This window comes from Haliaeetus albicilla, chromosome 6 (assembly GCF_947461875.1).
Source record: "Haliaeetus albicilla chromosome 6, bHalAlb1.1, whole genome shotgun sequence".
Classification (NCBI taxonomy): Eukaryota; Metazoa; Chordata; class Aves; order Accipitriformes; family Accipitridae; genus Haliaeetus; species Haliaeetus albicilla.
Window position 1 is genome coordinate 14471465 of NC_091488.1, and position 20782 is coordinate 14492246.

Below are 20782 nucleotides of genomic sequence, written 5' to 3' on the forward strand. Positions count from 1 at the left end.
GCATGTGTAACAGACACATTTGCCCTCTCCTGTTATCCTGTCCTCATTTTAACTGCTCTGAGAATCCTAAAACAGGTCGCGTTTTTTTCCTTTGTGGCACGGGGTGTGGGAAGGTAAATTAGACTCTTTCCAGTCATCTCACAAACACAGGTGGTGCGTGGCTTTTTTTTTTTTTAATCCCTAAATTGCTTCTAGAAAAGAATACTTTCAAAGTGCAGTTCCATAGTATTTCTGGATGCATGTCTAATATCAATGGTGAGGGTAAAGACCACTTTGTTTGCTACTGCGCAAAACATCAATTGATTGGACATCTCAGTGTTGAGCTAAGCCCCAGATTTAGGATTTAGCCTGTATTTCAAAACAAACTTGCAAAATGTAGTCCTTTTATAGCTTTATTTTCATAAGGCTTCATTCTCCTAATCAGTGACATTGTTAGAATGGCACTTAAAAGAAACTGGAGCTAGCAATCTAACAATAGCAAGATCCATATAGGTCATTGAATTACCAACCTTATATGAGTCACCAACAGTACAGCACACATTATCAAAAGGTAATGTTTGGTAAATTATTTTATTTTGACAGAGAGACATATGCTTTATTGTTGATTCACTAGGTGGTGTTTTAATTGTGAGACATTAGTCTAGTGTTTGCACATTGCCTTCTTCCAGCTCAGGCTCTGTTGGATGAGCTAAACAAAGTAAGCAGGATTTTCAGTGATCAGCTCTCAGTCCATGGGCTGGTTATTTCTGAAAGACATCCCATCTCCGGTGTTCTAATCCTATCCACCAACATAGGTCTCCTTGTTTTCCTGCGTACACCCAAAGCTGGGGAACAAAAACTGCTAAATTTAGTTTGAATGATGGTTTGGGACAAAACCTGGACAAAAGGTGCCACAGTTTTCAAACTAAGCTTTTTTAATAGGTTGGATAAAAACCTACCTTGAATTTGAGCTATTTTAACTGTAAACTGGATTTTAAATTAAAATGTTAAGGTTGGACTCTGGAGGCACAGATGACAACTAAGTGACCAAATCTCACAGAAAAGGAGCAGGAGTTGGGTGCCTCATTCCCCTATATGACATTAAATGTCTCCCATTAAGCCTTTCTATTAAGCACCCAATAAAATCTTGGGTTTTCTGAACTTCATTTTTCTATCTATCTGAGTCTTCTCTTACAAAATTAGTTGAAAACATTGCTCCAACATTGGAGATTTTCCTCTGTTTTTTCTTGGAAATGGTGAAAGGAAAAAAAGCGCACAAGAGCTTAATACAAAGCTGGTGGTTATCAGCCTGAGGTAAAACTTTTGGACGAATGCATACCATCCAGATAGAAGTCAGCCCTGGTTATTTTAGTTTGTCTTCAGGTCAGTTACCTGGTACACAGCCTGCAAGGCAGCTGATTCCCTGTCTCTTTGCCTTTTCATGAATAAGCCACACTGGGACCTCCCTGTGAGTGGGAGGTCACCCTCCCTCAAATGGTGCTGAGTGTCCAAGCTACCCTCAAAGGCAAGGGCATTCAAAGCACTTTGTATTTTACACACTGAGCCCTGCGAGTGTCAGAAAACATACTTTAATCTGTAGCCATCCATACCTTTCTTGCCATATGTGTTAGCTCACCAGGTTAGGCTTATGTCCTCAAGCACATTGTAAAGGAGATGAGTGTTTATCTTCCTACACATGGGATACTGATAACACCCTTGGTAATATTGCAATGAGATTTTCTGCTACAGTTGAATTGTCCAGGAACAAAAATAGCCTTCTGCTCTGCTTTACAGGTACACTGTGCATTTGTTCCAAATGCACTTTTTACCCCTTGGAAATCACTCTTTTCCTCAATAAATCAGTGCAGTTCTGGCTTACTTATTCATGGGGGGAGAGAGAGGGGAGGGAAATTGGCCACCTTGATTTAATTTCCTCTCTGAAGTGGAGCATATTTTGATTAAGGGAGCCACAAGGAGACATTTCCTATAGGGACTCACTATTTGAAATTTAATTTCCTTCTTACCTAGCTGTATGTTGTTGTTGTTGTTGGAATCAACAGACAGAACAGCTGACCAAGTGATGAAAAGACCTACCTGAAGGTGCTGTGACTGCAATTTTCATTTGAAAATTCCTGCTAATGTTTCATGGATTTTGTGACAAAGAGTTGCAGAATTTATTATGCTGTAATTTTTAAATAAAATACATGAACCCAATTTTGAAATGCATAAGATCAGCTACCTGTAGAGAGTAAATTGTACAGCAGTGTAGGAATAGGAAAATTCCACATCTGGGTGGTTAACTCTCATTTACTAAGTAGAGTTTTGGAGCCACAGTTCATACTAACTGTAAATTGTGAAGTATTTTGGCTGGTCAGTCTGCAATGGATACATACAACCCCCTTTCCTTTTGATCTAGCTCGCAAGGCTACATTTTTCTTCTCTCTCTTCCTCTACACTCCCTGGGTGTTCAGCAGGTGTTACGTAGTGAAGTTATTTAAAAGAAAAAAAGAAAAAGGAAAAGAAAAAGGAAAAGAAAAAGGAAAAGAAAAAGGAAAAGAAAAAGGAAAAGAAAGAGAAAGAGAAAATGAAAAAGAAAATGAAAAAGAAGAAGAAAAAGAAAAAGAGAAAGAAAAAGAAAAAGAGAAAGAGAAAGAGAAAGAAAAAGAAAAAGAAAAAGAAAAAGAAAAAGAAAAAGAAAAAGAAAAAGAAAAAGAAGAAGAAGAAAGAGAAAAAGAAAAATAAAAAAATGTATCTTAAGTCCACAAGAGCTCCCTCCCACAGGGGGAGGCAGGCCAATTCCCATCCAGATAATGTTGTACTCAGAGTACCATGAGACTTCTTCACAGCAAGAAGGACTCCATTGTGTACACCACTGTAGGGGACCAGGCTATACTCCGGAATACAGCGGCTCTCCCTCCGCTGTGAGGCTCTGTGAGGTTATGCTTGAAAATGACATGTATTAGGAGCTTTCATGGAAGCTTGAATTAACTAGGAGCAACCATTTGCTATTTTACACACACACACGCACACAGGATTATTTATAATCAAGACAATTACTGACAATCTGAGACCTTCTTGCTGTACAACATGATGCCATAAAATGTATATGATGCCCAGGCTCTAGAACTAAGTCACACAGTTAGTGGAATAGAAGTTTATTCTTCTAAGCCTTAATCAAATAAAGCACATCATAAGATATGCAAAATTTTTAATTCAATGACATTACTCTTACACTTCAGCATAAGCGCTAATTTCAGTGCCATGACAGACTGGAGTCATAAGATTTATTATTACATCCCATTAGTCCCAATGGGGTCTAAGGGAAACACAGAAAATACCTTTCAGTAACTTAACAGGAAGTTTGATATCTGTGCTGTAATAAAGATTCCTGAACTTTGCCCAAATTTGCAAGACTATTGATAAAGCTGATGAAAAAACAATACAGACTATAAAATATGCAGCTACAAAAGGAAGTATGTTAAATCAAGTAATGAATACAAAACTTAGCTATTTAAACATGAGTGACTAGTTAGAGACAGGGGCTTATGTGGATAACCATTTTTTCAACACCTATAAAGATCAGTTAATTGGTGTAAAAAGGGGATAACACAGAGCTTTACCAAGTTTTTCCCTTTAACAGCTGGATGGTACAAGAAGAAATTCATTACTTGCTCCATACCTCCTTTCTTCTAGCAGTGAAAGTAAATGTAAAGGCAACTCTTGAACAGATTTTCCCTTAAGCTCATAAAATAAAAACAATACTCAGGACAGACCCTAAAGTACATCCACGACTTTTATGCTTATCCTTTTTTCTAGTGATGTGCATAGTAGAGGCACATATCAGACAATCGACTGTACAATATTGTCTTTCATATTGCAAGCAAGTGCAGTAAACAGGTATAACACATGCAGCAGAATACCACTAATTCACACTAATGGCTGGCAGATGAATTGTGAATTACCACAGATTGCAAACTGATGAATAATCAAACAAAGACAAGCAATAAGCAAGCATAAAGCTTCACATAATATACTTTGTTCATTAAAGCTGATAGCCATCCTTAAGTTCTCTTAGTTATGTTAATAAGTCAGAGGATTGTCCTGGTAAATGAAGTGTAGTAAATTTTGTAGCAAAACCCACAGTCCAAATAATAAGACTTCACTACAACATCTCACTCATACATTTTACCAAGACATAACAGACTGCCATATTGTTGCTGAGTATCATAAAATGAGCAGATAACAAGGCAGTGTTTCACTTGCATTTTAAAAACTTTTCTCCTTTTTTTCCCTACCAGAGTTATGGGAAAACCAATTGCTCCAAATCATCTCCTGAATAACGTAGTCCTCTCAAACGTTAATAGATGAGCTCAGAGAGTAAACCTGCTAGGAGCTTTTGCAATTTATAAAAAAAAAAAAACAAAAACAAAACAAAAAAAAACACAGCCAAAAAAGGTCAAGCAGGTCTATCATATATATATTTGCAGCAACATGCTTTGGAAATGTACCGTGCTACTGATACTTGAAGAGTTTGAGTTTGGTTTTTTTTAATCACACACTGAAAAATCATTTGGTTTCTCTCTGTGGTTTTTACATTGCCCCACTGCACACAAACTAGAGGTCTTTCTCTTACTTTCTTAAGTATTCATTTTTTAATCTTTCCACCTATCATCTCATAAACTGCCTGCCTCCCTCTTGCTAGTCTGACCTGCCTTTCGACATTATTAAAAACAGTGAAGATTTAAATTGGTTCTTTGGAAGATACTAGGTTTGAGTTCACATTCATAAAATAGGCTTCCACCTTTGATCACAAAGATTAAAGAGAAAAAGTTGTTCTAGGCTTTGCAATCTTACTCTTAAGGAAAAAACAATGCCGGTTGCATCTCAGCACTTTCCACACTGACCAGATGTTGAAAATGCCTATGTGCAAGCATTCGTATAGTTATTTTGAGAATGATACAATATAAATGGAAAACTCTCTTATGGGTCTAAATTCTTATCTTGCTAAGCAAATATTTTATTAAGAGAGTTTTCTAAGTAGTTCTATAGGACCAGAGATTCACACAGCTTGATTAGGTTATTTAATTTCCAGTCCTTTTTGTTGCTATATTATTCCTTCTCCTTAACTGCTAAAAGAGGATATAACAAATGTCATGTTTTAATGTTTATGAGGCTTGAGGTCTTTGAAGGCCCTTCTCAGGTTTTGGGGTTTTTTTGCTTTTTATGGAATCTTAGAACACTCAAGTTGCCTTTTTTCACTCAGAGCCTGTCTTGCCATTTGTTGAGCCACAGCTAGATCCATAGTTTATCCAGAAGTCCATCATTAAAACTGAAACCAGGTGAAAAACAACTAGCCTAGACCAAGTGTCCACTGTTTAAAAAGGCTGTTTTCTGGCGACTGCTTTCCAGTCTGTTTCCTGGTGCATCCCATCCCCAGGTATTTTGTAGAAGGATGGGACGTCCAGAGCACATTTCTTCGGCTGTTTCATATCAACTCCTCTACCAGCACCCTGATACCTTGATACTTACAGCCTCTATGGTGGCAGAGGAATTAACATATGGGTGTGATGTGAATACAGATTATGTAGAAAGGGGTCATCTGTTATCTGTATGTCTGTCCTCAAAAGCCAAAAGAAGCTGCGGAGGGTATCCTGGGCTTCCACTTTGCTTGCATATTGGATTAAGAGACACAGCAGCTGCCATAATACCTAAACCTGCAGCACACACTGCAGGCCCATTGGTTCTGGTTGACAAACCAAGGAGACCTTGGTTTGAGTGGAAGTTCTTTGGTGGAAGAACTTGTCTACTGACAGCACATCTTGTCTTTGCCAGTCTTTCCGTGTCAGCAAAAGATCCCATATAATTACAAGTTCAAGCAATTTCTTCCCTGCCTGGAAATAATCTGATAGTCCTACCTCCTGGGAAAAAGTAGTTCTGCTGGAAGCTTGCGCTGTAAAACGATTCTTTGAATTAGCTCTCCAAAGTTTTGAACTGAATAAATTATTGTTATCCACAGCAAACATTTAACATATATTTCTGTTTGTTAGCCTAATTAATTTAATCTCCTTCACTCATGCTCTTCTCTCTTAGCCTTCCGCAAACTTGAAGACAGTACAAACTGCTGTGAGAATACTTCTGCCTGAGAGAATAGCCAAGAAATTCTCAAGAGCAATCCCTGTGTCTGAGACTACTAATTTAATGCTTTCACTAAACCAGGAGAAATGACAAATAACAATTATCAATATGCATGAGGTACTTAACAGCATGCAGTGAACAGTGTAGGTGGGGCTTAGACAGAAAAGGTCTAAGGCATCATTCATCTCATCCTAAGGTAGACATTTCAAATAGATTTAAAACAGCAGAATCCCTTCCAGCAAATATGCAGCTGTCTTTACTGACTACAAAAAGTCCCAGGTGAATAGTACAGATGCAGATGTCTATATTGGATTTGTCTGAAGTTAGGTAAGCGAAATCCCACCTTGAGGGCTTACATGACTTTTAGATAAAATAATTGCATGAACTGTCTAAGAAGAAATTACAAAACCAAAGAAATGATTTTCACTCAGAGCTCTAAGGACCACAATTCTTTGGAAAAATTCCAGGATTCATTTAAATTATCATGATCTAAACCATGCTATAAAATTGCAGCTCCTCTGACCGTTACCTGCTGCTCGGTGACTGCAAGTTTCCCATTCCCACACCCTTCCTTCTCCACTTATGTTTCCAGGAAGAGCAAAATCCTTTCAGATATCTCTCTGCAACAAACATTTGTTTCCACAACAGTGCTCACTGTCCTCTTTCCCTTCTGCCAAGCTGCTCCCTTCCTCTCCAACATGATCCCTTTTCCACTCTCCAACCTCTTATTCACTGAGCTGCTTCTAAACAAATTTTCTGTCCTGTATCTGTCTCTGCTTGCTCTCCCGCTTTTTCTCTCCTATTTCCATAATCATTTGGAGCTATTTGGATGTTACAAGAAAGCCTTTGAGTGCTCTGGATTTTTCTAGATTTCAAACTTCTCTAGCACTATAAACCTTACAGCTTTTAAAAACCAAGCAAACTTATGTGCCTGGTTAGCTGGTCTCTGCTCCCTCCAATAGAGTCCATGTTGAGCAACTGTTGTCTAAATACAACAGGACTGCAAACTTATAAAATGCCAGCCTCTGACCACAGACTTGAGAAATCTGAGGCTCAAGATACTTGGTACCCAACATTTTCTTCTAGTTGGTCACAGTTTGGAGAGGAGACCCACCTTAAAAAAAAGTGCCTTTTTTTCTCCATTCTTTCACATGCCATAGGTCATACTGCAGTTATTTTTAACAGCTTCCCCTAGCAAACCCCAAAATATATCTTTCAAAATCTCTTGATTTTTCCATGAATGACAAGGTACACTGTGACTGTATATTAAATGGGTTCTAAAACTGATGCTGTAATGAGTTATTTTTCTTGCCTTAGGTCTTGGTACCTGTGGGTACCAAACATTTAAATACCAAGCTGATGAAATTCGTGATTGGAGTCTTCTTGTGTCAGCTCTGCTGTAAATATTAGGCTTTTGCTGATGCTAAATAGTCTAAACCCTGAGTCAGCTATCAAAGCTCTGCAGCTCATAAGGGATCAGGCTGAGCTTAGTATCTCAACATTCATATCTGAATTGACTTACAGCTCACTTTAAGTAAATATATTCTTAGCTCTGCCCATCAAACTCTGTTAAGAGGCATGGAAGCAATGATGAAACCTGTGCAGTAACTTTAGCTTTGTTCATCATCTGACTTATTTACTGTTGCTAGGTAAAGTAATTTTCTGAAAGACTTAGTGAAAAATCACCCCTCAAAAGCTGAAGGCAAAATGCATGCATGAAAATGCAAAGGGACAGGATGAGTCAGGGTACCAGTGTGAAAATCTTTTGCAGCTGTGCCAGCAGCATATAACATTGTTCCAAGACCAATGGAGACTTTAAGTTAATGCTGGTTCTTCAAATGATGCTATAAAGGAAGTTGACAGTTTTGGTTCAACCATCATAGAAAAAGGCCTCCGCATCACCGAGGTCACCACTCGGTCTAAGATTAACAGCCAGGTTACCTGCAGTTAGCAAGAGGGAAAAAGGTTGAAACTAAGGTAGTGAACAACTTAACCCTGCGAACATAAATGGTCCCTCCAAGTAACAACGGCCAGGGAAGCACGGGAAGGCTGGATTTTTGCTCTTAATGCTTTACGCGTCCTGAGGACCAAAAAAAAAAAAAAGAAAAAAGGGGGGGGTCCAGGATTTATGCACCCAAACAGGCTCACAATTATGACATTGCCAGCTGAAGCTGAAAAACAGACAAGAATTTCCTTACCAACCTTCATTTACACATTCGCATCAAGCTTGAGGAAAAACATTAAGAAGAAAAAAAGTCTTGTCTGTAGCCGAGATAATGAATTCGATCATTTATCTTTCATTTACATTTGGTGATACGAAGTTTAAAAAATATATCAACTTCAATTATTCTGCAGGCAATATGGACACATAGAAATCCTACTCCCACACAACTCATTTGCAAGGCCAGCAATATTTATGGCTAAAAAACTTTAGCAGAATTTAAACAAACATACACTTTTCTGGGTGAAACTTTACATCTATTTCTATTTTCTGGTAATTTAACCTCAACAGTAACAAGAACAGATTAGGTTAGCTGAGTCCTCAGCTGTTGAAAATGAAGTCCAGGGACATAAGGCAATTTGAATGACCTAAGCATGTGGCTCAGAGAGGTAATCCCTTCAACTCATGAGCCACTTCATACTTGTGAGATATAGCCAGGTAAAATCTACTCAAAGAAGACATCTGTATTTTGAAAAATCAAACTTCTTCTTACTAAAGAAAGCATCGCCCTCTCCATGTCAAGAATTTTATAGCATTAAGTCCAAGTACTTTTTCTTTTGCAACCTTAGTATCTTCTGTGAATCCCTTAAAGCAGGAAAAAACTACCACTGCAGTATGCAAAGACCCTGCTTAGGCTTTCACCCTTTTTAGGGAAGAAAAAAATTGGTCACAGATCCAAAGACTTTCTTTACTAGTAGAAACATTCTATTTTTATTTCTAAGAAAGCTTTCTATATTGTCCATATACCCTCCCACATGAAGAAAAATCACCACACATTCTTGTTTTTCTCAGCATATCCAATGACATATTGAGGTTTTCTTAACAAGGGCAATTATAACTCTCAGCATATATTCAGGTCCACTCTTCCCTGCTCGTTGCTCTCTGTCCTCTAAAAGAATTGCAGAGGTCTGGCATTTGCAGGCTTTACTACAGAAGGGTCAAAATCAACAGCCACTTCTTCCACTCTTGAATTCAGAGTGCAGTTGTCATTTACGCTGCTTCAAAGCAGATGTCCCCCATTTGAGGATATGAATTGGATCTGTCGGAAAAGGGCTAACTATGGAAGCAAAAGACGACCAGCTCAACTCCAAATAAGCAACTTCAGAAAGGTTGCCAGCAATTATAACTGACCATCATTTTAGTAAACTCTTATGCCAGACATTGGCTGTCTATCTAATCTAAAAGGACCTTGTGCACAAAATCAGAGAAAGCAAGTCACCTCTCAACAACTTGCAAAATATCATTAAAATCAAAACAGGTGATCAGCCTACTCTCCAGACTCACAGTGCTCAGCAGACCCAAGGCAGGTACCTCCTCTTTCCCTTCCTCCCCACCACTCCACTAATTCCCTTTACACACAGGCATCTACAAATGAACTTTAGATTGATTAAAAATAATTAATTAATTAATAAACCACCAAAAATCCCACCCCAATATCCTTTCCCATTACCTATTTTTTAGTTACATCTAATATTTTTGTTCTCTGTAGCAGGCAGGAGCAAGGAAAACAAAGCAGGTTCTTTGTCAGAATCTCACTCATAAGCCTCATACATGAAAGTGTAAACTGATGTGCACTGTTCCAGTCTCTTTTAGTGAGGAAATGTGTTCCCTTGCAAATGAAAATACTGAAATGGATATTAACCGTGACTCTCTCTACTAAGTATTTAGAGCTGTGTTATTTATGACTGCATAAAATCCCTGCATGGCTAAGGTTTAATTCATAAAACCTAACTTTTCTGTACTTCGCATTAGCCTAAAAAAATACATACACAATAAGGATTTTATTTATTTTTTTATATATATATATATATATATATCAGAAATACAATTTACATTACAGGTTTGCATAAATATGGAAGGTGGAGTGTAGGACTTCCCTATCATATTTATCTGGAGGTAAACTTGTACAAACATACATACTTGCACGCATGGAAAAAAATTAGTAAACCCTTTAATATGGTGGATGTCCGGCTTCTCTGTTAATCTTATGATTACACAATCTTCATGTGCTTACCCCATACACAGCTCTACTCAAATTAAATAAATATGTGGAAATACATAGATGTTACATATTTTGGTCACTTTGGTGGCCCAGTCAGTCACTTTTGCTCTGTTACTAGTAAATACCTGCACACTGTCAGTGTGACAGGCAAAATGCTTAGAACGGTTTGCATAATGACGCTGTTGAAGATGCTACTGAGCAATAGGCACTGTGCTTTGGTTGACTTGCAGCCAGTATTTGCTGATGATAAACACAGGATGTATATGACAAAACCTGATATATATGGTTTTTAAGAATAACAGCAGTTGCACATCAGAACTGTGTGTCTTATCAGAACATAGAAAAATACGTAAGTGAAAATTAGGCATACAGCTATTCATAACTGCTCAATACCCTTCTGTCCAAAATTCTGAATATTTAAAGAAAATCCTTTGAAAATACAGGTTTCCAGATTCCAGTCTGATACACCATGGGAAAATTCTGTTTATACTCACAACAGAAAAATGTCACAAGGCATGTTTTAAAGTGTAAAGAGCAAGATAACAAGCATACCCACCAAAAACTGTATGAGTATCTGTGTACTTTAATTATTTGATTACTGAAGGACATGAAGTAGAATACAATGCTGCAAATTACAGCACCTAGTGTAAGCACCATGAAGCCCAAGGTGTTTTGATCAACACCTTCAAACAACTTCTTTCCAATTATGAACTCCAAACTTTGTCACTTCTGTATAAAATAATGCCATCTATGTTTTACGTAGTGTCATGCGTCAGGGATGATACACGTACTGATACGTCAGTACATCGTTAAAATGAATGGATTAAAATCAAAACCACAAAGAGCGTAGGAGAAAGGGAGGGAAGCAAGGAGGAAGGTTAGGAAGCTACGTTTCAAGAATGATGCTCAAAAGACTTTCTGTTTTGGTCAATCTTTTATGGTTTCAGTGAATACTGCATCACATTCCTAAGAGATGTATATACTGTAATATCTGTAGAGATATTTTTATAGGCATACTGAAAAGTATTATTAGTTTACATTCTAATCTTTACTAAGTATTTTAGTAATACAATCTAATGAATAACAGAAACGGCTGTGTTTTCACACCATAATTGCATTACATGTAATTCACCCCTGTTGTCTCCTTACCAGATGGTGTACTGGTAGAATTTAGTGGATATAGAAATGATGGATTTGGACTGAAATAAAATCAACCTTCACTTGTGAAATGCATTTTACATTTCATTACTGATTTTAGGACAAAGCGCTGAAATGTAAAAGCTGGAAAATCAGGAGAGGGAAATAACAAAGGAGTGTAATAGGGCCATAGAAATGAATCATTGCAATTCATGCTCTTCATAGACTATACTTTTCTGCATGCTCAGCTCTCACTGAGGTAGTGAGAGTGGGAGACATAAAATTACTATTTATGAGATTTGTGGAGGACACAACAAATGGTAAATAATATTGAGGACTGATCAGTTATACAAAGCAATCTGAATTGCTTGTTAAGCTGAACATATTGAAGTATTATGCAGGTAAAGTTTGGAAAAAGCAAAGTTGTAGGAGCAAAACTTGTAATGTTCCACTAGTAAAACTTGTAAGATCTTGAGAATAGACACTGGAGTCTTGACTGGCATGGTTTGCGCAATGGTCTCGGAGTCACATTGCTCAACAAAAAAATACGTTAACATGATGTTTGTGCTTCCACAGGGAGAAGTAGCAAGAAGAAGATTTTACAATGGCAGTGGTAAGAGTAAAATGGGCTTGTTATGATCAGCTCTACAGTCCACATTCCAGAAAAATAAATAAAAAATGGGAAAGAGCTGCAGGAAAAATAAATATACCCAATGACTGGAGAAGACACTGTACCCTTTGAGAGATAGGGATTTGACAAAATGAGACAGTTATTGAGGAGAAGAGAATGGAATAGACTATTTCAGTTGAAAGGGACCTACAACGATCATCTATTCTAACTGCCTGACCAATTCAGGGCTGACCAAAGGTTAAAACATGTTATTAAGGGCGTTATCCAAATGCCTTTTAAACACTGACAGGCTTGGGGCATCAACCACCTCGCCAGGAAGCCTGTTCCAGTGTTTGACCACCCTCTTGGTAAAGAAATGCTTCCTAATGTCCAGTCTAGACCTCCCCTGGTGCAGCTTTGAACAATTCCCTTGTGTCCTATCCCTGGATACCAGGGAGAAGAGATCAGCACCTCCCTCCACTTCCCCTCCTCATGAAGCTGTAGAAAGCAATGGAGTCATCCCTCAAACTCCTTTTCTCCAAACTAGACAAACCCAGGTTCCTCAGCCGCTCCTCACAGGACATGCCTTCCAGCCCTTTCACGAGCTTTGTTGCCCTCCTCTGAGTGCATTCAAGGACCTTCACATCCTTCTGAAACTGTGGGGCCCAGAACTGCACACAGTACTCAAGGTGAGGCAGCACCAACACTGAATACAGCGGGATAATCACCTCTTTTGACCAGCTGGTTATGCCATGTTTGATGCATCAAGATAACATGGTGACCCAACTACTGTTTCTAAATATCTGGAAGATGAGAAAATAATTGATAAGAAAGGAAACTTCAGTCTAGTGCAAATGGGTCTTATCAATTGTGGATAAATAAATTCACACCAGATTTAAGACACTTATTTTTAATAGAACTGTGGTTAATCATGTGTGAAAAATACCATGATGCCTTCCATTCACAAGAAGATGAGGGGGGGTATTTGGAATACATGCTTTCATCAAAATTCAAAACCTGGGCAAAATTCTTTGATAAAATTTTTGAAGGATGCAATATTCAATTTTTGGGTGATCTTTCTAAACCTTAAAATCTCAACACGGTATTCATGGACCAAAGGTAGCTGACATAATGCTCTTACAGAGACAGAAATCAAGACAGAGACGCTACTTTTTAAGTAAATGAACTATGTCAAATTTTGCCCCCCTATAACAGCACAGATAGCAAATGTATGGGTTCTTCCTATTTTATTTTCTAATCTTTAAGATCCATTTTTTCAGTAAAAGAAAATATTAGGACAATGTGTATGGCTTTTTCTCCCTCAGCTGTTATTCATACAATCACCTCTAGTGAGATCAATTTAATCTTAACTACAGATGGTATTCACCACTGAAGCTGGGGTGTTCATGGGAATTAGGATTTTTAGTAGGATGCAGACCCATATTTCCCTTAACTCCTTAAGTGCAACAAAGGACTGGAGGATTTGGCTGTTAATCCTGGAAAAATGACAGCCATAAAAAATGTTGACTCATCTCACCAATAGATCTATAAAACCACCATTAGGCTGTTATCACTAGGAACAACACTGTGTGGGTTGTGCATGTGCAAATGAGCACAAAATCACAGCTGGTATTTCTAATTCTGTCCGACCCAAGAGATATATGCTCTCAGAAGTATCTGAGATAATTACACAAACTAAATCAAACCCAAATACTGAATTCCCAAGTGAAAAAATTATTAATGTGTCATATATAACTATTGAACCATTTACATTCCATCTGTGTACTCTCTAATTTTTCTTGTCACATATTCTAATTATGAATAATGCTCATAACTAAACACGTGTTTACACCTCTTCCATCCACTGCTCCAAACCCTGCTGAGAGAGTACACAAACTTGTTACTCACATCCAGTCCAGAGCAATCACATAATAGCTCAACTTGCAACTTCAGCAGGCATTAAAACAGAAAATGATTCTGTATTACAAAGAACATTGCCAAAAAGTATTTTCTATGAGCAGAGTGGATACTACACAAGAAATTGCTTTTTGAATAAATGGTCTTTCTTTCACTGCTTTGCCACCATATGAGGAAAAGCATCGCTTTTCTCACATATTGCATTTCAAGACAGACTCTATTCAGATAGCATGTAATGGTTATAATTACAGCTTTAAATCCAAACTGGAGCTAGTCTTGTTACAGTGAATGTAATTCACAAGAATTTTGACAATAGCGACAGTGAGAAAACCTTTTTTCTAATGTAACAACTCCTATTGCAGCATTTCATCTTTCCACAATGCAGAACGCAGAGGCTTTTCAGCACAAGAGGGACTTGGAGATTTCTGTAAAGCCTTATGCATGTGAGAAGAGGAATTCAAGGCTGGGGAGATGGAAGGAAAGGGTAAAAAGTTGTGGCAGTGTGTACAAATTCAATTGCTAGAGCTCTGTTTATATTAAATGCAACCCTGCGAGCAATTGACTCATGAGTAGCTCTCATGTTATATGCAAAAAGTAATTAACAGAAAAAGCAGGCTGTGCATAAATTCTTCATAATTCAAGTTGTGAAAATATCAAGCTCGGTGCTGAGTAGAAATAAAACAGTTTATTTTGCTTACAATCATAATTCAGTTTATTTCTTTAAAACTATTTTTTTAAATACTTTAAAATCATGTATCAAGCAGCCTGTTCTATGAAGTTATATATAATAGTATGGGGCATAGATTCTGCAAATACCTTTGAAATACTCACATCAGCTGTGATATCCATGATACACACATACTCTACAAATACCACTGCATATTATACACTTATATTTACATATAGGTTTGTAAAAACAAATGCATCATTTTGTCTTGCTTTCTCCAAGTCATAGTCAAAAGATGTACTATCACAGAGCGAACTAAAGCCCGACCTCGAAATGACTGACTCCAGCTGCTGCTGCTTAATCAGTATTAGCCATAGTCAGGGCACAGTTCTGCCCTGAGATATTACTGCAGGTCTTCTTCTAAAGGCATTAAGAGTCACTAAGAATGGGTGACTTTATTTGTAACTAAACCTGAGAACTGACATTATTCCATGGCTTAGATTGCTTACATTTTTCTCTCCATGCGTGTTCCACTAGGCAGAGAGAAGTCTCTTGTTTAGCACCTCTAAATAAAGATGCTGAATAAGTGACAGTTTATTTATGAAATATTGTATCATTTGGTATAACTACAGCTGGCACAAAAATCCCTTAAACATATGTGATTGTTTGCAAACCTGTCCAGTGAAGGTGAAAACAATAATATGTTTTCTCTTTAACCTTTTGCACCTGAAAATGTTGGATGTAAATCACGAAGTTTTACAAGTTACATTTTTTCAAATACTCTGCTTAAAATATGCATAGAAAATATATATTATATTATAAGCACACACATAAGCCGTTTTCATTGTACTGCCTGTTTTGTAAATGGGAGCTGTTCGTACAAGTGCTTAAGATGCGTTTCCATACAGCAGTAGGGCTCCATCTCTCTGGTTACTTGTAAGTGGCTTTAGGACTAAGCTGAAAGGCAAACTGGTAAACCACAAATAAGCCATTTGCCCTTAGAAATCTGTTCAGGGACAAGGTAAGTGCAAACCAGTTAGGAAGGCTGAAAGGCAAACTCCACCTCTGCCTAGCACTGGGGCAGGGCACCCAAACATGCTCTTGCCTGCAGAGCGGATGAGCTCCGCTGTGCTTTGCTTAACCCAGCTATATGCAGTATATCCCATCTGCGGTCCCGACTTTGCCACGTACAAGCCTGACACCGGGCAAAGAAGAAGGTTGGTGTCCCTCCTGCGTGGCTGCTAGAATCACCCGCTGGCAGAGCAGATGGGATTTGTTGACAGCTTGGACCTACGTAGACTACCTGCCTGACAAAGCTGGGTCTGAGGGGGTTCATCGGCCATCTGAGCATAAAGCCGCGCTTTAGCCTGCAGCGCTGTGTACAAACACTTTCTTCTGACTGAGCAATTCCTTTGCAAAAGATATGATTTTCCCATGGTCACATATCAAATGAGTGGCAGAGCTGGAAACAGAATCAAGGAGTCCCAGATCAAAGTATTCTAATTTATAACTAATAGAGACAGAAAGTCACAATGGGAGGATGAGGCTGTCTCTGTCAGCTTTCAGGGAAAGAGTCTTGCTGAGAAGGAGCAGTATTTCACTATTCAGTGTAAGGGTTTGATTCCTAAACGAACAAAGAGTCTGAGAAATTATTACTTAAGAGTCTCTCAATATTTGCGTGTCTCCTGTTTCCACATCCCCAGCAGTTCAGGACATCATTAGAGCACTGCTGATTTTAATGACTGGTTGCCAGAAAATGGTACAACTAGGAGAAAATGGCGAGCTAGTTGCGCTGAGTAAGCTACTGTCATTTACTCACAGGATGGACATGAAATCACAAGCACAGAAGGTGCACAAGTTCAAGCTGTCTTCCTCCCTTCATCTTCCAAGTCACTGCTTCGTTTTTAACATTATTTGGAGACCTCAAGTCTCAGCAGTAAATTTGAAAGGGAAAACAGTCAGCATTTCCAGGGTGGAAAAGCCAAAATCCATGTAGGAAACAAATTGTCTTCCACTGAAATAAAAATGGGGCTGCGAACAACAGCAGCAGTAAATCAGACTTGGGAGAACTTAAAGCTGGTTTTGAACCTACAAAGTTTCATAGAGAATCAAAGATTAACTACTTATATAAATCGTAGGTGTGGATTTTATGTATCTATACATCAGTATGCAAGTGCATGCTGCAATTATAATTTTATGCATATTAACATTTAATAAATTGTGTTATTTAGTTTAAGTAGGTAAACCATATTGTACTATAGTACCATATTGTCATGACATCCCTATATTAAGCAGCTCCTCCTTTCTTTACTGTGAATGGAGACATAAAGTACAGATGAACTTCTGAACCCATTTTACTGCAGAATGCATCACAACTATTAGGTTAGAGGGAAAAAAAGCCTTAAGGACAGTCAGGATACAGTGGCCTAAGAAGCTTCCCCCATCAACAAGCAAGAGAGCACTTCAGAGATGATAAAATACTGCATAAATCTTCCAAGAAACAGATAAGAAAATGAGCAAGGTCATAAAGCCTTAATATTTAACTAATCTCAACCCCACTGAAGAAACTCTTTTTCGAAGAGAGTTAAACATAGCCAATGAGTAAAATGAATCAAAATAAGCCATAAAAAAGATGACCATGTGGGGGGTGAGGGGAAATTCTGACAGTTCATGAAAAAGAACCAAAGAAAAGTGAGAACTGCAAAGTTCTCCTGATCTCTGCAGGCAGGTGAGATGGTGTCTTGTAACAGATGACACAGTTTTTTATCCCCAGATAATTAGGACAGTTAATACGTTTCTGTCAATAAATGTGGGTTGAAAAATAAACTTGATAAATTGACAATCAGTATTTTTTTTCCTACTGAGTGCAAACAAACTTGTCTTGTGTGATACAAATGACACCACAGAGCATATCATGCAATTGTATCCAAACATTCCCTAATTAGCATCAGCCACCAGCCTTCAGTCAGTGGATCAGTGAGGTCACTGGGGATGTATAATCTAGCCAGTTTACACCTATCTCCCTGCAGAGTCGGGACAGCAGAGAGGCCTCTAATCAGAAGTGTTTCCTACACAACCACAGAACCTTTTACAAAGTCATTAGGCCCAATTAAAATTCAACTCAAACCGTACAGTTGACCTGTCCACAGACCACTCTAAGTTTCCTAGTCAGCTGGAGGTAAACTAAGGCTACCTGAACATGTGTCAATCAATATTGGTTTTCAGCAGGAAGTTGGGGGTTGGCTGAGCAAAATTTCATTTAAATTATCTGCTGCAAACAGGAAAGAATCTGCTTTTGTCAAAAGCTGACTACCACAGAAGTTTTCATTTTTCCAGTAAAGGAAAGCCACTTGAAAATTTTGTCATGAAAATCCAGTCATTCCAATATTCCTGTGTCCCTATTCTGGACTGTGAGCTGGGCCATGGAAATCTCCCAAGCTGTGCCACAGACCCAGGATGCACAACAGGGGCTCAGTGAAAAACTGTGGTGCACCGGAGAATGAGTGTTGCAGGCTATTAGCCCACCCACAGAACAGTGATGACAAGAGACATCTAAACTGTAACATCTACTACGTACAAATACGTCTCTTTTCAGCCAAAGTTTTTACACAGAACAAATACCACCTCCTCAAAAAATCTTATGAATGGGTAAAGCAAGATGGTCAAAGACACAAGGCATGCTGTTGATGCAGAAGAGTGCAAAATTCCCTCTCAAAAACATCAGTATTCTCAAAGGACCTGATCCAAACCTTTAAGTCAATGAAACTCTTTCTATTAGCACCAACTGGCTTTCTATATGATCCCACACAGCAAGATGGACATTGAATTCCTTTAAAAAAGCCTGTGTATTAAAGAGCATCTCCAGTGAAAGGGCCTTCATGTTATCGTATCACAGAAGTACTTCTGCTGTTCAACCAGAAATCCTGATAGTTTAGCTCAACGTAGTGTATTTCACTCCATGCTAAATTCTTAAAACATTTTGATGGACAGAGGGGAGTGCAGAAGCCGCACAAGTGGTAGTTCCTTTGCCATTTGCCTGAAAATGAACTATTTGCTTTTCAGTGCTTGAGTTGCAGTAGACAGAAAGCGATTTAGACCCTGGCAAATCAGGAAGAATCCACCAAATTACTGGCAGCTTAAACTGCAGAGCACTAAAGAAGCCCTGACTGCTTCAGGCCACTGCCCACCATTTGGCAGGGCTACCAAAGGATTGCTAACGTATAGCTATCCTATTTCTTTTTTATAAGACCTTCTTATAGATTTCCCACTGAAGAGTAAGGATGCCGGGAAGCAGAACAAAGCCAGGAAGACACCGCTCAGCATCAGAAAGAGAGTGCAGCCAACGGAGGCAGGGGCAGGAGTCAAGTTAGGGAGCAAAAGCAGTAAGAAGAGGATACCAAAGCAGAAGCAACCAGCTACCCTGGCAGCCTCTGGATGCCACTGAAGAAGCCTTCCCAGGCTTCAGGTTTTACATGAATGAGTGCCCAAGAAACAGGCCCGTGGATACCCAGAGGCAAAGTCCTTTCTGCTGTGCTCCTTCCTAGGCAGGAGAACAGAAGTCTGCGCCAGAGACAGACTGACCAAGCTACCTACAACAGGAGGTTCCCCGCACGGGTCGTAGAACTGAAAACAGCCCACACGTGGCTTCATGAATCTAATTAGGCAGGGCACGGGGGAACGAGAAGATATTCCTGTGTTTAAGTTCGTTGCAGTCTTTGGCTTCTCTCCGGAGGCTACCAGCAAGGTTAGCAGCGACTGCCAAGCGGAGCGATGGTGTCATTATGGGAACACCTGTCCACGGGACCACAGCGGTACAGCTCACCCACAAAGGCCGCCAAACAACAGATGGTAGCAACTTTTGATCGCTACCAACATGGACTGGATTTGAACCAGCGAGTTAGAAGTAAAAATATTTCCAGCTCATTTCTTATTCCCTTCAGCTATTTTTTTCCCCTGCTAACATTATATATAATGTATTACCTTACATTAAGTCCTGGGGAAGGACTTGATTAAAAAAACAACAACCCTCTCCTTGCTGTGTAATACAAAATAGAACTGGCAAACTTGGATGCCTACTGTTTACATTTTACAGTAAGAGGGCAATTTCACACTGCCTACTACTGATGCTGCAATATTTCCATACCCACTTTTTTGTTTGTTTGTTTGTTTTAACTCAGTTCATGCCAGAATTAAAATGAGAAGACTCATCAAAAATGTCGTCTTCTCCATTATAAGGAGTTTGTGTCAGCCCTCTGCCTGCATTTTTGTTTTGTTATAACAACAATCCGTTTACAAAACCAGGTCAGTTCTGTGGCTGGCCTAGATAAAGCAGCAGGGATCCATCCCTTACCTGGTCCCTGCTGCCCATCAGCCAACCTGCGACTGTGCCCCTGCCCAGGTGACTATTTACTCCACAAGCAGTTGTAGGTCTGGCCCTACTAACCCAATCGTTTCCACCAGAGCCACTCAAGGCACGGGATTTCCTTGTACCTAAAATCATCCAGCCGGCTCTCGTCCAGACATTTTTGCTGTCCGCAGAAAGCCAGTGAACCAAAGGCGAAACAGAAAGCTAAAAGTTAAAAGCATCCGAGCAGATTGCTGAAAGCATCCGTCGTACGGCAGGCATGCTGCAGCAATGTGTGGGTGGCCGGCTGCTTGTCTGGCTGCCTGCCCGCCGCTCTTCGCGCGCCGGCGGTACACCTCCGGGATGCTGCCGTACCATCATCAGCCTCGGTGGCACAGGCTGCACACGCTTCAGGAGACGTGCACGGACCTCTTGGGTTTGGAGAGCTTTGGGATCTGCGGTTATTTAGGTTTCTATTTATGAGCCTGTTGTGTAATAAAAAAGTGTGTTAGGGGAAAGAGAGTGGCTTTTCCGTATCTCAGACGTTATTACTTTGACAGAAATTAAATTATAAGCCCTTACCACCACTTAGGAGTGGAAAGCGCTGGAGGCTATAAACCTCCTGGGTGAAATCTTAACCCTGTGGAAAGCAAGGGCAAAATTACTATTGACATTAATAAAGCCAGGATCTCACTCTATATATTTGTGCGTGTGCATGTGTGTGGTTCGTGTTTTCACAGAGAATCAGGATTACTTATTAACTGACATGC